The sequence below is a fragment of the Hermetia illucens genome, chromosome 2 (assembly GCF_905115235.1).
Source record: "Hermetia illucens chromosome 2, iHerIll2.2.curated.20191125, whole genome shotgun sequence".
NCBI classification, from domain to species: Eukaryota; Metazoa; Arthropoda; class Insecta; order Diptera; family Stratiomyidae; genus Hermetia; species Hermetia illucens.
Genome location: NC_051850.1, coordinates 17,598,765 through 17,616,833, shown reverse-complemented (window position 1 = coordinate 17,616,833; position 18,069 = coordinate 17,598,765). Strand labels below are relative to the sequence as shown.

General features: G+C 43.2%; 1 protein-coding gene across 2 annotated transcripts in view; it reads left to right on the top strand.

The window, feature by feature from the left end:
- Positions 1 to 18,069, top strand: part of LOC119648183 (bifunctional heparan sulfate N-deacetylase/N-sulfotransferase) — a 357,714-nt gene that overhangs the window by 59,817 nt on the left and 279,828 nt on the right. For both annotated transcript variants that reach the window (XM_038049769.1, XM_038049768.1), the window contains exon 3: positions 16,786 to 16,844. The gene's annotated coding sequence lies outside the window, so the exon portion shown is untranslated. The remainder of the gene's footprint in view (positions 1 to 16,785; positions 16,845 to 18,069) is intronic.

The window sequence follows — 18,069 nt, the reverse complement described above, 5'->3', positions numbered from 1 at the left end:
CCGTTGCGAGGAAGATGATAGCCTGATGATCGCTTTGTGTGTACTTCTCGCTGACACGCCATTAGAAGTCTCTGATTAGAACACTGACGAAGGTAAGGTCTGCCACCAATTGAAATTCTCTCCTACGAAATGTGTTGGCTTCCCCAGAGTTGGCAAGTACCACGTTCAAGCGCGAGAATGTCTCCACTACTACCCCATTCTTCTGCCATGCATTGGAGTTGCCGGCTATTACTTAGCGACTGTGGCGACTTGCATTGAAGTTTCTCCAGCAATGACGTGAATTCCTCTAATGAGAGGTTCGGTGCTGCGTAACAGCTATATATCACCTATCCTCCTATCTTAGCGCGTGTGAACCCGTCCTCTGGATGTTTTTCCGCATCTTCTATCACTTGACTTCAGCAGCTTCATATTGCCGCCTTGCTGTTTTTGTCTGCTATGCAAACTCCGCTATGCAGATTCTCATATTGTTCGGAGGCAATGGCAACGTCGATGTTGTTTTCGAATACGTCTTGGGAAAGTAGGTCTTGGACCGCTCAACAGTGATTCAGATTGAGTTGCATTCCGTTGTAGTCCTTTGCAAAATGGCCTTGTTCTCCACATTTGCGGCACAGACTTGATCTGTCTTCGGAGCTAGTGTAAGCTTTCGCTATGTGACCAAACTACCAGCACTTATAGTATTTATGCACTGGACTAATGTTCCCGTAACCGACAGACCACCCATCCAATACCTACTTTGCCCACTGAAATCGTCTTTTCGTTGCTTCCATAGGAAGACTATCTGCGTGTTACCGTACGTTTTACTAAATTGTAAATCTAATTGGGTTGCCAAGGCTTCGCAGATCTCTGATTTTGTGGTGACTTCATGTAATTCTTTGCATTCGATCACCATCATATCCTTACTCATTTTGACCGCCGCAGTTTCACCTATTGATTCTTCAATTTTCTTTCGTATGCCTTCACCTCTTTCGTCACCAGGTTTAAGTTCGAACAGCAGGTCGCCTTTCTATGTTCGCCTTATCCGCGTGACATTTGCACTCAGATCAGTCAAGGCGGCATCTCGGTGGTTTTTGTTATTATCAGCGCGTCCGTCCTGGCTCTTTTTGGCAGCTTTTTCTCAAGTCCTACCTTCGTCCAAGTGTCTTCAGTGCTGTTAGTGGCCTTTTGCGCATGACCAGATAAACGTCCGTCGTTCCTAGGTTGCGCCGGTATCTGTTTCTCTTCCTTTTCGCTGTTTGTTGGGGAGATTGCACTTCTTCATTTGGGTCTCGTTGTCCTTTGTTCCGAATTTTCGAGATATCCTTTTCACTTTGGGAGAGTTCTTTCCCAACTTTTTTGGAGGAGATGTCTTCCAGTGACTGGGATTGCTACGGCCTTGAAGTATGTTGCCCTGATAGAACACACCTGGTCTCCAATCGCGTGGTGGACGTTATTACCCTGATTAACATACTCCATTAGATTATTGATTATCGCTGCCAGCCCCGTGAATGCGTCACCCTCGACTTCAGCAGTAACTACATTGCTGCTACTTTTTTGGCTCAACATGCGTTTTTCCGCTGAATTCACTGGCGGTGATCGCATTAATTTATCGCTCGGCTTGAAAGGGTCACTGTGTATCCGTCTGCCTCTCTGTCCGTCACACACATTTCTCTCGGAGACGGTTATAGCGATTGTTACCAAACTGAACACTCACGCATACAGTGAGTTACATCCTTTTATGACGAATTTAAAGGGAGTCCCCATACATGCAAAAGGGGGGGGGGGTAATTTTTTTTATCGAATATAGTCATGTGGGGTATGAAATGAAAGATCCCGATTAGTATTTTCCGAGGCCGGTCCTAGTTTTGTCATTTATAGGAAAGGTGGAGAGTGCGGAGGGTAGAGTGATCATCTCTTTAACGCACTCATTCTCAGAAACTATCCAACCGAAAAATCTGAAAAAATCAAGATACTACCACTATATGGTGCCTGAGCTGCCTCAGCAATTCTGCTTCTCAGTAATTGGTAATTGTCCGTCATGTAAACGTTCAAATGGTTCTTAATCTTCCTCCACCACCGAAATAACAAACTCAAATATATTGGAAGCGATTGATTACTGCCGGAGGACAATTTTCAAAAAAGTCAAAGGAAAGCTCCATTCGCATAGTCACGATGCCAAGAACGTAGTAATTGGATGAAGCTACGTGTAGGAGGCCATTTCGTCAGAAGTATATTTTAAGTCATCTAATTCCATTCCCATGTCAATTCCTTCGATACCCATCAAAATAGTACCACTCGTAAAAAAAAGGTGGATTGAACAACTTCAAAGAAATTATTATAGTCAAGTACGTTTCGATTTGCCATGAATCCATCTCACCCCAATTTACTATAAATTATTCAATTTAAATTTGTTTTTCAGAAAAGTTCCACTTGGAATTTTCAAGGGGGACATAAAATGAAAGGAAAATCCTCCTTTCGCCTCGTTAGACATCAAAAATTGAAAATTGAATTACTCTTACCAACAATGCCCAGAAGGAATCAACCGATTAAAATTCAGAATAACATTTGAGAGAAATTATTCAAACTCATATAACTCAATTTAATCGGACTTTTCTCTTTCATTTTTTGGGTCTCCGTTTAAATGTTTTAGTGAAATAAAAAAAAACATCAATCGATTATTAGGATGAGTTTGGCTCGGTTGAACGAAGGACGAAATTGAAACAATGTTGAAGGGATAATTGAATGAACGGGGTGACTGTCAGTGCTCCTTGTAATATGGTGTACGGGATAATTGCCTATTTATCTTGTTGAATATCTGACCACATTCGATACGTACCTGCTTTTGATACTCACTTAAAGGAGGTCAAATTTTATAGCAAATGGATCGAAGCTAATGCTTTACGATCGTGAGTGCTGTAATTCCGTTGATCGGAGTTCAGCTGCTTGGAAATGAAGTCCAACCGCTGCCAGATTTGGTTCACCTAAGGCAATGCCTGAGACATCGGCGAATACGGCTAGGAGTGCATCTCACTGAGAGAATGCCATAAGTGTAGTTTTCAGCAGATGTTGCTTGGTGGTCTCAAATGTAGTGATAGCCCCTGGGGACCACATAATCATGCGGAAGTTATCAGTTTTCGGCCCAGACAAATAGAAACCACGGTAGAAGTTTAACATGCCCAAGAACATCTTCAGATCAGCTTCCGGAAGCTGAAGTTCAGAATCGGTAGGATGCCTTCAAGGATAATCAGGTGGCCGAGGAATCTCACCTCACAACATTGGGCGCTAGATCATCCTGAAGCAGACGCTTTGTGAAGCGAAATGCTCGAACTCAAAGAAAGACGCGACTAGAACATTATCGAAATAAACGTCACAAAAGGTTTCGCAGTACAGAATGGATGAATTTCTGAAAGGATGGCGCCGCATTACACAGCCCAAAAGTCATTCTAGTGAACTCTAGGAGTCCCAAGTGTGCATATTGTCATTTTCGGAATATTCTCGGGAGCTACAGAGATTTGATGGTATGCCTTAACCAAGTCCAAGGTCGAGAAAATACGGCAGTTTTTGAGAGAGTGCATAAAACCATGATAAGTATAATGGGGTGTCGATCTGGAATCGTCTGGGCATTTAGACCTGTAGTCGCCACAAGGGGGGACTTGTTATGTAGATCCACTAGCAATCCATAATGGCACAGGATGCTAATGTCGTCAAAGTCCTAGACTCATGTCCACCTGCCTGTAGCAGTACGTACGGCTCGACGAAGAATTTGCATCCGCGAGCTCCAACGATTGCGTGTAAAATTATGATTCCGGCGTACAAGAAGAACCGAGACTTCAGTGCCTGTATCCACCAGGTAGTTTAGCCGGCTCAAGAGGTCGTAAATTGTGAGGCGACGTGGTGATGCTTTTCCAGTATCCGTCGGTAGAGCTGCCGGCAAGGAGTTTTTTGATGAAGAAGTGAAGTGGTTGGTACATTTCGGAGCCTTTTCGGCGAACCTACGGTGGTATCAGCATGCTCCAGCCGAAAGTGCTAACCATGGTCGCCTTGTTCGACTGCCACTGGCAACTTAGACATGATAGCTGTTAGCATTGCTACCGTCCGCTGCAGGAGAGTCACCGGTTTCAAATACTAAATGTGCGTCAACCTCGTGAATTTTGTGGTTGTGGTGTCGAGACCCCGAATTTGTTCATGCCTGGGTGCTCTCCGAACATCTCTCTCTTGATCCGCGTGTAATTGAAGCGTATGGCGTTCATTGTAACGTGGCCAAAGCGACTTGGGTGTCGAGTTGGTTGAACCATTCTGCTGAGTTCCTATGCCAAAACGGCAGCACGATACTGCAACGGCAGGTACTGAGAGACTTGCCTCCATTCTATCAGTGCTCATACTAGCGGAAATGAAAAAACCCACAAAGGCCAACGACACGCAAACGAAACGAGGGCTGAGAAGAGTGGAGGAAAGCGTGAAGGAAAACGGGCCTGCGCCATCTCTTCCGGCGTTTTCTTTTTTCTTTCTTTAAATAAGCTAACAATAAATTGTGTTTGGAGAAAAGGGCTTTCGCCGAGGTGTAGCAAGTCGACACGCACGTTGTTCGCTCCACCACAAAAAACTACCATCAATAGCCTATTGTTAAATATCTCAGTAGTAGATTTCGTAATAACTGAATTTCCAAATGTCCTTATCACAACGCCTCTTCCGACTCTTCTATGGTGAAAAGTGAGCCATCCTCCTGGCTATGCCGGGAATAGTGCCCGTAAAATCCTGCCAACAGCGAGTTCTGCTTCTGTGTACTGCGCTGCTGTCTCCTTTTGGCTGATTTTCACTCTGTCCGGGTCGCTTAAGCGTTGTGTCAAGCGGCGTGGTTTACGACACTCCTTCCTCCAGGACCCGCCACCTCTCCGCCAGTGATTTTGATGCAAAGATTACGTGGGAATGCTTCCTTCGAAGCTTGGGCGAAGCAACGGTAAGGTAGATCTGATGTTTCAAACTACCAGCCATGTTCTCGCCGATATTTCGAAAATCTGCTTTTCTCATGACTCATTCAAGTGTCTTGATAATGTAGTCAACCGCATGCCGTAATCCGCCCCTCCGTGCCAAAGACGATGTCTTCCAAACTCATGCGTCAGAAATCCGGCATCATTTCAATCAGTGTTGGATACTAAAAAATGTTACCCCTAAACGCTGAATCCAGACAATTTCCACGAACGATCCATAAGACGGGTTCCGTTCCGAACCCAGATGGCAGCGGTACTTGATAAGTCGGGGTGCTATGAAGCTGGGTTCTTGTTTCGGTACAGTCAATACTAATGAGCTCTAGATCAGGTGTTGTCTTCGCAGTGAACTGCGCTATCAACTCATGAGTGGTTGCAGTGCGCATATTGATCTGTACGATGCGGATCATCTTAACCGCGTTCTAGCTCTTTCCAAGTTTGCTTGAAGCCCAAATACCGCTTCGAGCCGACAACATGTGAAACGCTCTCATCTGACGCGCCACGACCCCTGCAAAAAACGCATTTCTGCTGTTCGTTGTATGTATTCGCTTTATGGCCCAACTGGCCGCGTCTGAGGCATGTTCCCCTCATATTAGGTCTATGTACGTCAGGTTGCAGACGTGCGCACATCTGTCACATTTGACGGAGATGGTCCGAATTCTCGGATTTTCAGAGGGCACGTGGGTTCTAGGCTAGTAACCTATGTCTTCACTCTCTGTGCCCCACTAACAGCTTCACAGAAGGTACCTTTGCTTGTTGTCTCCGAACCTAAGTCGACGAAGACTCCACCACCATCCGTTTTCCGAATGACTAACACTTCGCTCGCTTATGGCTTTATCGTATAACGGACCTCGCTGCCCCAAAGGTCTTGCCTTCCGTCGGCTTAATAAACGAACTGGCGTTCTCCCAACCTTTCCTTTTGATGTTCCATCTTAATTTTAGGCAGAGGGTTTTGGGTGTTGTTGCCACTTATCCCTTTTGGTCTACTTTCGAGCCTTTTAGACTACTTGAGTGCCCTTCAGATGCGCCCGGCTCCTTTCTCATTTTCCCCCAGTTTGCTCTGGAATGGTATATCTGTGATCCAGTTTGTGCTTATGGCGCTCCCAGCGAGAACCGCGGCTGCTTCTGCGTTTCGCGCATCTTCTGTTCCTCTCCATGTACGCCGATAGATGGAAGTAACAGACCCCATACGCTTCACAACTGTCACGCATTTATTGATAAGCCATTCCTCTTCGTTTTTCCAAAAAACAATCGACTGCTTTGATTATATTCGAAACCATCTGCCAAGTTTCAGTGGTTTCTCCTGTACTCCTTTCCGGGATAGTACTGGGGTTACCGTCTTCGCCTCGGGTGCTGTATCACTTTGTGAGTCTTATTATTTACTTGGCTGTGCGCATCCCGATGTCTCGACGGGTATTCCAGCCCTTGCTGCTTCGTTCGCTGAGCACTAGGGCAAGCGACGCAATTTATTGTTGCGCTCTAACGCAGCTAACTCTTTCTTCGTCCCTACAATTTCCTCACGAAGTTGCTACCTAAGATGCTGGTAGAATGCCAGTTAAGGAGTTAGAACTACTTGCTCGAGCACTTCGTAGATGTCGTCCGTATCCATCCATATCGTAAGCGACCGGTTAAGTATCGCTGACAACTCCTATTGTCATCACATGTTGTAGTCATCGTATGGATATCGAGAGGTGATGAAACCCAGAAAATAACTCTGACATCACTCTTGTGTGGTTTTTGTTTTATGGTCTGGCGCTGGTCAAGTAAAAGATAAGAATCTAGGACCGCCGTTTGATAACACTGGGCAGAGGAATAATTTCACACTGTCATTTTTCTTGTCGAAACAGAATCGAATGGCAGAACAGAACAATTGCCAAAACGCTGCCATTAGGTTCAAAGTTTAGGAAGTAAAATTCACACTGGACGATTCAAAGAGGAATGGACCAATCTAAAATACTGGAAACAGATAATAAAGCACTCGGATTGTCTAAATTGGACCAAGAAATATCTTATCTTATATTGTCACGGAAGACGATAGGCGAAATTCGTCGTCGAGATTTTACAGCCCATTACGTGGCTTGTCCTTTAGGATGTCCATGCAGATGGTAAAACTAGAAGACGTGACAAACCTTACTCCAGATGGAGCGATGGCGTAGGCCTGCACGCCAAACAGCTTCTCGTTGTCGTCGAATCTCCACATCCAATTTTGGGCCTTGGCCTTCAAGGTGTCCTTCCTCCAACCATTTCGATTCATCGATCTCGCTCTCCGGTGATCGTGCAGTGATGCGTTTTCTGGATTTACTTTGCTAATGTGAAAAATTGCGCCATGTTGTTTGTGCTATGTACCGATTTGGCAGGACTTATAGAGCACCATGTCCACAGAGTCCACAGGTAACTTTCATATAACCTGCTCCGGTGCCAGATTGAACCCAGCCCATCTCCTCCTTGTAAATCCATGTTTATCTCAAACCTTTCTGCCAGGCTCTTATTGACTCTGACTTTCGCGGTTGAGTGGGCCATTGTCATTCTGTTAAGGCTTACCAATTTTTCTGGAATTGCAGTCAAACATTATTATGTCCAGTACACTTAGGTTAATACTGTCGTATGTCGTCTTGAAGTAAACGAATAATTGAGGGACCTCGAATTCCCAAAATTTTTCTAGCACGTAAATAGGGTGTCAATTTTCTAGCTTCTACTTGACAATAGCTGGCCAATTGTCGACTTTCCAGTTCGAAAACCTTCTTGGTATTCATCAATCGTCTTATCGGTGTATTGCCTAATTCTTTTCTTTAGCATTTTCCTGAAGATGTGCTAGAACTGCATGTATTGAGATGCATATCAACTTGATAACATTTTTGAGGATAAAACCTATCACACTTTTTGACCACTCTTGCGGCATCTATTCCTGGTTCCATATGGAGACCCGAAATATATATAGATTTCATGGTTCATGAACCGCCTGATGTAATGAGTTCAACAGGGATCTTATTTGTGGCTCGTGTGTTGTTCATTTTTTGGAATTTGATGGCTGAATCTATTTCTTCGAAAATTGGCAGTTCCTATTAAGCTCGACCATAATTCTTCTAGATTCTGATGAGTTCTTTCAAATAAGGTGTTTGCCTTTCACGTGTTTCACCTTCGCTCCCAATAATTACACCGTTTTTACTTTTACGAAAGGTGTTCCTGGATTGATATCCATGTCTCAGGCTCTTCACTACTTTGTAGGCTTTCCTTGTATTATTACCCGCAATGCTGTCAATTTCCTTCAACTCCTCGTCAAAATGTTTTCGTTTTTGTCTTGATATTTTATTAGCTGCTCGTCGGGGATTTTCATAATTTTCTCTCTTCGTCCCTGTGTTTCGCTCTACATGTTGAATGTATGCCTTGTTTTTCTTGTCAAGCGCTTCCTGGCATTCTTCATTAAACCAATCTTTCCTCCGGCTCCGAGATTCATATCCAACCACGTCTTCAGCACTTGTTTTGATAGCGCATTTTAGGTCATACCAGGTGTCATCCATGGGCTTCATCGTGAAATTTTGGAGAATAGGAACTAGGTAATCGTTCTTCAAGCTTTGCCATGTGCTCTTCCGGTATTGAATTATTTTTTAGTTTTCCAACCTCAAATTTTAGAAATGAGTTGATATTTATATCCCGGGTCTTTGAGATTCGACCGTTGTAAACGCGTTTACCATGTAGTTTTCGAAATCGGAGTTTGCTCCTCGATATAACTCCACGTCGAGGAGGCTAGATAACCATCTTTTGTGATGAAAATGAAATCAATCTGGTTGCAGGTAATACCATCTGGGGACGGGAATGTCGTTTTGCGAATGCACTTGTGTGGGAAGCAAGTCGATTTTATGATTAAATTTCTGGTACTTGCAAAGTTATGAAGCGTTGGCCGTTGTCATTTGATATGTCATGAAGACTGTGCCCATAAGTCGTGCCTCGAGATGCCTCCTCTTGAATTTAAAATCCGAAACCGAAATCAATGAGTCGTACAGTTTTTACAGGCTATCGTGAACCTGCTTTTTTATTTTGTCATATTTTTTTTTCAGTTTGGGCGTTAATGCCAAGCGCACACAATCCAGCCTGTATAGGTCAATAGAGTCGACAATATTTGCTTTAAAGCCTATATCCACGATGAAAGCGGCTCCAAACTCTCGTTTCTCTGATATCTTCCCACTTTTGAAGATTGTGTGTTACTTCATCTTAGTTAAGTCGCAACCATTCCAATTCGTTTTCTGGACTACTAGAACCCTGCAATTGTGCTTGCTGGCCTGTTGGAGTATGGCTTTCACAGCACCAGATTTGTTTGGTGATCTAATGTTGGAGGATCCAAGATCGTTTGCGCGGTCGTTTCCATATTATTATGTTTGTTTGTTTGATGGATGACTGGTTTTAAGGCCTTCGATCTTCAACCTGGAAAATAAGTTCAAATACTTTGGACCCCCTTTGTGAAAGGGTGTGGTCAGGCAAGATGTAGTATGATGAGGCTTAAGACCAGCATGCTATTCACATAAAAAGGTGGAGGGATGGGGTAGACTAAATGATAACCTGGGAAAACTGATTAGATGCATTTCTATGGCAATTCTACCGTCGACCACTCTTGGATAATGAATTTTATCAGTGGCGTTGTCGCCTTTTCTTAAGATGTGACCTATTCACTGCCACACTGAGTTTTCTAATCAAGACATCTATTGGTACTTGGCTCTTACGCCGATGTAGTTCTTCGTTTGAGATTGTGTTGGTCAGAGTATCCCGATGATATAAAAGACAATGAACAACACCTCGAAAGAAGACAAAGATGTTGCGTTGGACTTGTGGCGCCATTAACACATCCGAAACCAGAACATTCGAAATCGATTTGGGGTTGCACCGATCGTGAAGAAATCGCGAGAGAGGTCTTCGATGGTATGGACATGTAATTCGCCTTGATGAAAACTCACTTGTCAAGATTAGTCCGAGCAACGAAGTCGATGGGAAATGACCAAAAGATCGGGGGAAACAACGTTGGCCTTATACGCTGGATGGTGATTTGAGAGCCTCTAGACTCCATCCAAACACATGACCGAGCAAAATGGCACAACCGATCAACACAAAGGTTAAAGAAGAAGATGATGAAGGTAGGTGTTACCAAAAACTTGGAGCTTTCCTAACACTAGTCGCATTTTAGAAGCATAGCAGCACAGGGAGAACAGTAGCATCAAAGGACTTCAATTTGATGTTGGTGCATTTCCTTTTCCTTCTCCTAAACTCCACCTCGTTCCTTCTTCTACTTATTTTTTAGGAGAGCTAAGCTTAGGATCTGTATGCAAAATGCTGTCCTTAACTATCCATAAATGCAATACTGTGCATGCAAGATTGATGATAAAATGCTTCACACTGCAAATATGCATATGAAGAATACGAACAACAAAACAAATTTTTTTCTGGGATCAAATTCAAAATTAAAATGTCGATATTCCCGAGAAATATTTCTCTGTCACACTCATACGGATTGAGAACCATCCAGACAAATTCGCCGCATATCATCACCTATTCACCCACATTTCATCTCAAAAGTCAGCTTCCAGCAATTCATCATTTCATAAACCATTACATTTACAGAACCCCTAACAACCGTAACCATGTCGAGAGGTCATCTACCAATAACGCTTCACAACAGCATACGGAAGCCGTTTTTCATAAAGAAATTTTTTTGAATACCACTCTCAAAAGATCCAATATCCTCGTACTGAAACCTCATCATAACTTCATGCCAAAATCACTCAATTCTCTTGTGAGAATTGAACTGAAAATCGATTTTGTAGCGGCGAAAAAAAAAACTATTTACCCTTGCAAACTTATCCTTCCATCCAAGTACCTAGAGCACCAGCATCCTCGACAGCTTTTAAGTTCATCCCTTCATATACGTATAAAGTACAATATCCATTATCCCGATTTTCTTTTCCACCCGACTCTCATCTGGTCTGCGGAAAAAGGATTCCTCTTCAGGTATTGTAGGTTAACCATTCACCTAAGGTTGTACCCATCTATTCAGGGTGAAACACTAAAAATCTAACTATATTGGTTGCTTGCACGACGGTATACAAGCCAACAAACAAAATCGATAACACTAGTAGACAACGGAAACTTCCTCAACACCAGCAAGTTGTAGGGACAAATATCCTCAATCATGGCAAAGGGGGAGACAACAAGGACACTAGCTTGCATAGAAATATATCAAGTGGAATTACTGGTTTAGTAGAAAAACGATTTGCTAGGTTAACAATTTTTCAATAACATAATCGAAGGGTAGCAGCGAGGGATCGTTTGAAGGGAACAACATTTGTATATTCGAAAAAGGACCCTCATGCGCCAGACTCATGTTTTCTTCTTAGGATTAGCCAACGTTCAAGGATAAGACAAAGCACGTTTTCTGCATGATACCAGCAGCATATTTACCAAGAAAATTAGGGAAAAAGGCAAAACAAGACAAAGAAACTTTGGCAATAAGTAAGGCGTCTGCTTGTTGTGATGTTGAGCTTTGAAGTTTCGGTTAAGCGGAAATGAAATGGTCTGGTGGGCTGATCAAAAATCAGGCAACTTCCTGAAAATTTGAAAATTTTAAACTAAGAGGATAGAACATCAAAGCAGAGAAACAATTTATCCTTCTACTGTTTTCCAACCATACTTTATAGTAGAAGCCCAAGGAGTGAAAATCTGAGAAGGAAAAAACCTTGCAACATAAACCTCGTGAAATTCAGTGTGTTGTTACGAGCTGGAATAATCTCCAAAGGTGTTTGCTATCCCGGGAAAAGGATTTTCCTTTATTTTAAGCTCCAAATTTTGTTTTAGGGTGTACAAATCAGAGACACATGGAAAGGCGCTGATATTTGCCAACGACTTGATATTTTTTCGCTTAAAAGCACAGGATTTTACCAAGAAGAAAGTTGCCTCTTTTATGGTTAATGTTTTATTTTATTCAAAATAATGCAGCTACAAAGATTTGTTCATATCACAAGGTTCGCAAAACCCATTGTCATATGCATCCCTATCGTACAATGTGTTTTTCAATCAATGGGTCACCCAGTTATGCAAAAACTATGGCATCACAAGGTATCCAAAAGAATCCGAGGATGAGGTGGGGGAGAGGCAAAGCCTCTCAGCACTCAGACCTAATGCTCCATTGTACTCGATTCTCCCGTCTAACGGAATATCCCGGATTGTTTTTATATCGCAGGAAACGTTTGGTGTGTCTAATAGCATTAAGGCTTCGCCACCTGTCATTATGGCAAGCTTCTTCCCAGTTTTTGATAGCAGCATCAGCCAATGCTGCTGACACACCAATTACTGGTTCCGGTCCGGGCATGGGGAAAGCTGAAGCCTGTTTTGCTAAGGCATCCGAGATGCAAATTGAGTAATGTATTCAGAGCTGCGCCGAATGTGGTTCTCATGGCACCGGTGATACCCAGATACACAGTTCTTTCCAGTTTGGCTAGTTTACAGCGAAAACTCTTTTGTTTCACCTTAACACACCACACTACGTATGCATAAGCGAGCCTGAGGCCTAAGTCCCCATGTCGAGGCAAAGGTCCGCCTACACAGCCCATAAGCTGTGAGAGCGCGTTTCATTTTTACCTCTACATATTTGTTCCATAGAAGCTTCTTGTCTAGAATAACTCCCAGATATTTCACTTCTTCGGAGAGTTGAAGGGTTGCACCTTTCATCTCTGGAAGGCAAAGACCATTCACTTTTCTCCTTTTGGTAAATAATACCATTGTGGTTTTATTTGGATTTACTGAAAGTCCATGCCTGAGATACCAACTGCCAATAAAATCTACGGCACGTTGAGTATTTCTACACCATTCCGAGATCACGACTAGCCAGCCAGCACAGCCACGTCATCCGCATAAGCTCGAACGTGTATTGGCGGATTTTGCAGTTCGGATAGTAATGAATAGATCAGGATACTCCACAGAAGTGGCGATAGCACACCTCCTTGGGGGCAGCCTTTCCTCGCTTCCGTTGGTAGGTATTGATCAAAACCCACTTCAGCACACAGCAATCTCTGCGTTAGCATAACGTAAATCCACTTTATTAGAGTTTCGTCAACACCAAGAGGAAGACATCCTCTAAAAATATTTCTTAGAAGTTGCTCTAAGTGCTCTTTACCCTCCTTTAGCATCGCTGTATAGATGCCATCCATACCAGGTGCTTTGAAGTGTTCAAATGATAGTACAGCAATTCCCGCCGTTTCATTGGTAACAACCGCTTTCGCAATGTCCCAATTCCTTTTGCAACACCTTCGCGTTGAAGGGTTTGCAGAAACCGCCAATTCACTTCTTCCCACTTCTGAGGCCTGTTCTGCCGGGTGGTGTCCTTCCAAGAGAATCTGTATAGACTCTACTCTGGAGTTCGTGAACGTACCATCCGGTTTTTTAAGAGAGTCCAACTTGGCCGACTCATGCTTATTAAGGACTCTGCACTACTTGGAATTCTCCCTTTGACCGTCGAATTCGTCACGCTCTAAAAGAGTCTCATTTCGGACTTTTTACGAGCCTTCTATATTCACGCTGTGAGCTCCAGAAGTTTGGCCAGCCTTAATTTTTATTGCTTTTGCAAGCACGATTTAGAAGTCGTCTGGTTGATTTCCTGAGCCTCTGCAGTTGTCGGTTCCACCATGAACCGTTTTACCACGTTGGCGGGAAATAGAAATAGAACAAGCCTCTTCAAAGCACTCTAAAAGTGTTCGATTCAGAGTTTTCAATTGATATTCTATCGCCAAAGGAGTCCTTAGTCGCCTAGGAAGCTCAACTTTGTTGAGCCAGCACTCGCCAGTTTCTAATCAACTCTAATAACTGCATATGTAAGTGCAGATTGTTAGGTCAGTTACTTCACTTCTTCTTGGCCCCACGAACGTAGGGTCGCACCCTACGTTCGCTGTCATCAGACCAGCTGAACTGATAAAATCAAGCAACTTCTCTCCTCTTGGATTGCATATGCTACTGCCCCAACGAATATGCTGAGTGTTCGCATCACAACCTATTAAAAGTTCAAGGCCACTTGATTCGGCATACACTACCAGATCCCTTAGTTCTGGTGTCGGCCGAAGACACAAAGAATCATATGGTAAACAAGTAGAGGCAACTATCACATTTCTCCTCTTACCATTAACTTGGTGTTGTAAGTCGGCCGTAACAAAGTCCTGGGAACAGAATTGTCTGAACACGGTTGCCTCCAACAATTTTGACATCAGAACGCAGGCCCTCGCCCTCGAGGATCTTTCATCGAAGAACATCCTAGTCCCCTTGACTGATCCAATACCACAGATTCTGCTGGCTCTTGAACCAGAAATATATAATGACAGTCCTGCAACTTTGCCAGCTTTGCCAACAGCAGATAGGAAGAAGCTTTGGCATGTTGCAGGTTAATTTGACTAACTCTTAGGTTTGTAGCCATAGTGCAGTCTAATATGAAAACCGCCGCTAACTGAAAAGTCCGCTGCGTTCAGTGTGGATCTAATCGGAATTACCAGCTTGTGCTGACCTTCCGCCGAAAGCTCCGGTTTCGTGAGTCCGATTTCTCTGGATATCGCCACATTTGGTGGTGTATCAACGTCCATGTCCTCATTGCCAAGAAACTTTCGCAATGTCGTCCGGTGTCGTCGGCTAGAAGCCCTCGCAGTTTCACGGTCTCCGAGTTTCATGGATCTGTTTTCACATACCGCCGTTAGACCAGGAGAAAGTTCTGACAGGCAAGCCTGTACTCCTTTCTTCTTTGCGGTTAAAGTTTCCTTCTGCCGACCCTTCCTTTCCCGGGAAGAGTTCGGCAGTGCCATCGACAGGCTGTTTTGTTGGTGTTTATCTTCAATACAACTCTACTTGCCTCTCTTTCCAAATTCAGAGCCATTTGACCAAGGCCAATGATTACAAAAAGATGTCATCAGCCTAATCGAGGTATTTGAGGAAAGGTGTCATCGTCCATTAAATTCCTCCACGTCCTTTGGACAGGACAGCATGTAGAACGTCACCGATAACAAGAAGAAATAATATCGGTAACAGGATGCAATTCTAGCGGACTCCGCTTTGGAGTTCAAACCCCCCGAGAATTTACCTCGGTGCAGCACGTGACATTTTGCGCCATCATATGTGGCTCTGACAATAGCTATTAATTTCTCCGGAATGCCCCTCCTACGTAGAGCACTCCACATACACTCTTTGTTCACGGTATTGAAAGCTTTCTTGAAATCCATGAAGAGCAGGTGCAGCGAAGATCTAAATCCCGCGCACTGTTCCGATCCGTAGGGTGTTGATGTGGTCCATGTGGGACGATTTGGAGCAGAAACCAGGCTGCTTTCTGCCAATCAACTTTTCAAGATGTCCTCTGATGCGTTCCGGAATGGAATAGATGGAATGATTATCCCCTTCTTCCACCCTCTGGGAAAAGTGGCTTCCCAAGATTTTCGTACGAGCGAAAGCAGCAGATCAGCAATAACTCCAGGTGTAGCGATAAATAAGTCTGAAGGGGTACCGTCAAGTCCAGCGGCTTGCTGGCAGAAATGATTTCTTTTCTGCTTGGAGGAACAGTCGATATCCGCACCTTACGGTGACTAGCCCTTTCATCCACAAGAGAAGGAACTCCACGGGATGTAATATGGTTAAAGACTCTGGTGAAGTATTCTTCCCACTTCTTGTTCATCATGGTGGATGAGGAGTCAACCGTTAACGTCCTTCACAGAACCATGGAAAGATTTTCATGATACGGTATACAGTTCTGAATTGCGGTCTGCGGTTTCTTCCGTTTTCATGACCAGCGCAATAGCAAATTCACTTTTGCCACAGCGCACTACGCTATACTTTCGGGATTTCGCTCGGTGATTCAGTTCGACCGCGTCACGTCCACCGTCATTCGCAGCGGTCAATAGAGCTTCCAACCCCTTCAGTTCGCCGATCCATGACTTCGCAGTCAACTAGATCTTATGATTCCCTTTCAAACTTGGCCGACGACCTGTACACCTCCCGAGAAAAGAGCATTTTTAATGACGGGCCAATACTCATCGATATTCTCAGGCGTGTTACTCAGTATATCAGCCGCTCGATTGGTAAGATAATTCCCCCCTCCCCAAAATGTACAGTTTATATCGCTGGAATTTCCGCTCAAGTTGGAGAAAGCGAGCTACCATTGTCGAGGAGCGTGTGCACATTCCAATCGTAGTCCGTTTTCGATAGCCAAAGGTCGTTACCGTGAGCCCAGCCGCCATCCGAGGCGTTGTAGACGCTTTGGTGGCAATAGAGCTTCAAAACTTTCAGGTTGCTAACCCACAACTATCCCTTTTAGTCACCTCTTACGACAAGCAGGGAAGGCTGTTGAGCATATTCTTTAAGCCCCTTCACGGGGCAAAGGTAGTAGAAGCTCTGCGGAAATCGCGGGGGCTGGAACAGTTCCGTTAATACGCAGCACTTTACTATTCTGGACTGGGTTGCCTCAGTCAATAAAATGTATGAAATCGACCCTTCAGTCAATCAGTCAGTTCGCACAGAGGAAGGCGACTGGCAGTTGCCGGAAAATTCAAATAAATAAAAGACTAACACAGAAAAAGGGAGCGGTTTTGATATTTCATTTCAACCAGAAGAGGCTAAGGAGGACTTAGCACGATGGAATAACACTTCCTATACGATACTTGTCTCTTTCCCTGGTTTGAACAATTTGATTTTTATTTTACTGACAATAGTACTGAATACATTACCTAAAACCGTCGTCTTTTCTCAGAGTCTAAGTTATTATGATCCTTTAAAAATCGTTTATTTAAATCTCATAATCCTTTTAATTTTAATTTTTCAGATTTATGGGTTACTTAAAATTACGTTGGATACGTAGTTGTGCAGCTTTATCTAGTTTCGGTAAGTAGAGTTAATTTGATTTTTCTACGTTTTTTCGCGAGGAAGACTAAATAATGTTCGGTCGTGAGAGAAAAAATGTCTAATTTACGCAGAGTTTCAATTTCGAACTGATTTTTTCCCCTTTTAAGCGTAAACTTTCGCTAACAGAGCCTTTTCCTAGTAACTAACAAGTTTTTAGTCAGTCAAAGAATTAATCTTCTTTCTCTCTTTTGGGCACTTCTCCTCCCTGGTCATGTACAAACAATTTCTCGTATCATGCATCCCATTAGAACCGCCCCGTTCCTTTTTATTTCTTGGAAACTTCCTTTTCAAACCTAAATGTCCTGAAATTAATGCACCAAAGATCCTAAAGCTTCCCAAGACAAAAAAAGCAAAAAAACACTCCTCTTTGTTTCTAACCACCGATCCTGTTATCAACCAATTATCCGCCGAGAATTGCAACTCCAGTGCTTAACAACAAAAAGCCCAGGAGTCACTTCCACGATAAGTAGTACAATGCGCTTTCAGCAGTTTTATCAATTTGCGCACATTAACATTTCTCTATTGCCGGAGCAAAATCACTTGGATGAAATACACTCAATTGCGCACTAACATGGGCATGTACATAACATTACAATGCTTAATATATAAAAAAAGATCAATGATCATTTTTGTTTCGGAAATTTTTAAGAAAAGTTAAAATTTCTAATAATCCTGTTTCAAAAATTAAACCAGGATGTGAAGTAAGAACGCAAATATGCCCTTCGCTGGAACTAAATAAATTCTACGAGCAACACTACGTTTCTGCAGTGTCTGGCAATCGAAACACAAGGGCACTCCTGTTTGTTGGTTATGAAAGTTAGGGACTTTGTAGCCTACATAACCTAGGGTTTCATTCGATAACAGCTTTGGGATGTATTATGCATATTCCTTTGATTTTTCATTTCGGAATGCAAAATGTCAACCGAGTTTAATATCAACCTGTGCTATTTTCTGAAGAGTTTCTTTGGTCGTGCTTTGCGACTACAGTTGTTTCAGATATGCGAAAGGAGTAGTTCTACTCTATTTGTTTTGTTGTTTTTTGTAGTTTCGTAAGCCAGATAATAACCTAACCCGCTACAAAGGAATATGTCGTCACGAATTCCTACAATTATCCCATTAAAACTAATGAAATTGTCACAACCTCCACTGGAAAGAGCCAAAGAGCTCTTTACACGCACGCAAACCAAAATTGTAGACCAATTAT